This window comes from Carlito syrichta, unplaced genomic scaffold, assembly GCF_000164805.1.
Source record: "Carlito syrichta isolate Samal-C Ts95f unplaced genomic scaffold, Tarsius_syrichta-2.0.1 Scaffold309080, whole genome shotgun sequence".
In the NCBI taxonomy this organism is placed as follows: Eukaryota; Metazoa; Chordata; class Mammalia; order Primates; family Tarsiidae; genus Carlito; species Carlito syrichta.
This window is the reverse complement of record NW_007253176.1, coordinates 139,162-142,027: the sequence shown is the minus strand read 5'-3', so window position 1 is coordinate 142,027 and position 2,866 is coordinate 139,162. Positions and strand designations below refer to the sequence as shown.

Sequence of the window (2,866 nt, the reverse complement as noted above, 5' to 3'; positions counted from 1 at the left end):
ACTCACCTCAGCCTCCCAAAGGCGCGGGATTACAGGCTGAGCCACTGAGCCCAGCTAATTCTCAGTTTTAAGAACAGTTAAGAAATAGAAAAAAGTGAATATGTAGTTCTGAAATCTAGCCTAAGAAATGAACTTCTACTCCCCAGGTACTGGAAGGGCAACTTTTGCTCTGTTTTAAAAAGCAAATTAAAAATAAAATAAAATAAAAAGCAAATTAATTTGAACTTCATATTTCCTTCCTTTTGAAATGTTTTACAAACTAAACATAAGATTAACCATGAATTCATTGATCCTAGAGCTTTTATGCAAAACATGTACAGATTTAAAAATGACACTGTCTGTGATTTACAAGATATGTTGTAAGACAGAAATTAAATGCAGTAGTTTTCATTGTAAATGTGTCATATACCCTTCTGAGCACTGTGAGTTATTTTAAACACTTATGCATTTAAATAACTTATTTAGCTTCTGAAGTTTTTTTTCTTTAAACAAAACCAAATTGAATTCTTTAAGTGGAAAAGACTCAAAATGTTAAATCTGTTGGAACTGTTTGCGTTTAATAGGGTAAACATCTAGCCTTTCCTAAATAGAGGAAACAAAATTATCAGACTTTTTTAACCTGAAAGCTTCACACCTTATCAGCACTGCCAACTGCTGAACTGTTATATCTCTCAAAAAATAAATCTGGCGACATTTCAGATTTTTATAGAAACCTATATTTCTTTTATCATTTTATTTTTTTATTTTTATTTTTATTTTTTTGAGTTGGAGTCTCACTCTGTTGCCCAGACTGGAGTGCAGTGGCCGCTTTCGGCCACCGCAGCCTCGACCTCTTGGGCTCCAGCAATCCTTCCGTCTCAGCCTTCCAAGTAGCCGGAATTACAGGTGCGCACTACCACGCTCGGCTGGTTTTTTGATTTATTGTAGAGATGAGGTCTCACTGCCCAGGCGGGCCACGAACCCGCGGGCTCAGGCAGTCCACTCAGCCTCAGCCTCCCAAAGGTGCAGGATTACAGGCTGAGCCACCGAGCCCGGCTTCTTTTATCATTTTAAATTAAGTACATTATCTTGGACTACATCTCTAAAATTTTGATAACTTAAGACTTTTTTCTAAACTGTTTTAAAGTCTAGATTTTTGTATCATTAATGTCATTATGTATCATTAACACCATCCTTTTCATTAGCATGGTAGAGTTTGCCTAAGTTTCCATGATAAGCTTTCTGTTATGAACTTTGACTTTACCTAGTGTAAAAGGGGAATTTCCTGATTTTATTTTTATTCAAAAACTTTTTTTTTTTGAGTTGGAGTCTCTCTGTTGCCCAGACTGGAGTGCAGTGACACACTCACGGCCACCACAGCCTTGACCTGCTGGGCTCAGGTGATCCTTCTGCCTCAGCCTTCCATGTAGCTAGAACCACAGGTGTACACCACCACGTCTGGCTAATTTTTTTGATTTATTGTAGAGATGAGGTCTCGCCACATTGCCCTGGCTGGTCTTGAACCCAGGGACTCAGGCAGTCCTCTCACCTCTGTCTCCAAAAGTGCTGGTGTTACAGACATGAGCTACCATGCCTGGCAAAAAACATTTCTTCTCAGTATGTTTAATTATTATTTTTTGTTTGTTTGTTTGTATTTTTAGTTGGAGTCTCACTCTGTCGCTCAGGCTGGAGTGCAGTGGTACACTCAAGGCCACTGCAGCCTCGACCTGCTGGGCTCAGGTGATCCTTCCGGCTCAGGTGATCCTTCCGCCTCAGCCTTCCAAGTAGCTGGAACTTCAGACACGTGCTACTATACCTGGCTTATTTTTTGATTTATTGTAGAGATGAGGTCTCTCCAGGTTGCCCAGGTCGGTCTCGAATCCCTGGGCTCAGGCAGTCCTCTCACCTCGGCCTCCCAAAGTGCTGGGATTATAGGTGTGAGCCACTGTAGCCAACCTATTATTGTTGATCATACAATTCAGGCAAGTCCATTGGCAAAAGTTACCAAACTGGATAATATAATAAAGGTTATATGAAATGCTTATCAATCTAAATAGCAGAGACAGGCTGTCTAATGGAAAGATTTTTGGGGTATTGCAGTGGCAGTACACATGCTATAGTAAACTGTATATTTTTAGGGAGGTAAAGCAAGACAGTTATTTTTTGTTTTTTGGGGTTTTTGTTTTGTTTTGTTTTGTTTTTTTGAGTTGGAGTCTCACTCTTGTTGCCCAGGCTGGAGTGCAGTAGCATGCTTACGGCCACCTCAGCCTTGACCTGCTGGGCTTAGGGGATCCTACTGCCTCAGCCTTCCAGGTAACTGGAACTACAGACACACATCACCACGTCCAGCTAGTTTTTGTGATTTATTGTAGAGACGAGGTCTCGAACCCCTGGTCTCATGCAGTCCTCTTGCCTTGGCCTCCCAAAGTGCTGAGGTTACAAGTTGAGCCACTGCATCCAGCTAGACAAGGTTTTTGGAGGAAAAAAAAGAGGATTACATAATTGTTCTGAAATAATTATTACCCTTAACTACAAAGATAATTAACAGGGGTGATGCCAGGCTGAGGTTGGACAGGCAGTTGCTGGGAAGATGTCCATGGAAAAGTATTTTTTGTGAAGGATTTTGATAGCCTTTGTGCAAGGCTACGGTTTTTGTAGTCTTTTTTGATAGTTTTTGTTGTCAGGCATCTATGCATGAGAACCCTTTCTTCCTGGCCTATTCTGGTTCTGTTTGTCAGTGTTTTCTTAACATTCATGACTTCAGGTCAGTGTTTTCCTAACATTTACGACTTCATTTTGATTCTAACAACTTTCGCATGCCTCATCTACATTTTATTTTATTTTATTTTATTTTGAGTTGGAGTCTCACTCTGTCGCCCAGACTGGA

At 40.5% G+C, this 2,866-nt stretch overlaps 1 protein-coding gene across 5 annotated transcripts in view; it reads left to right on the top strand.

The window, feature by feature from the left end:
* Positions 1–2,866, top strand: part of MDM4 (MDM4, p53 regulator) — a 39,543-nt gene that overhangs the window by 14,361 nt on the left and 22,316 nt on the right. The window lies entirely within an intron of this gene.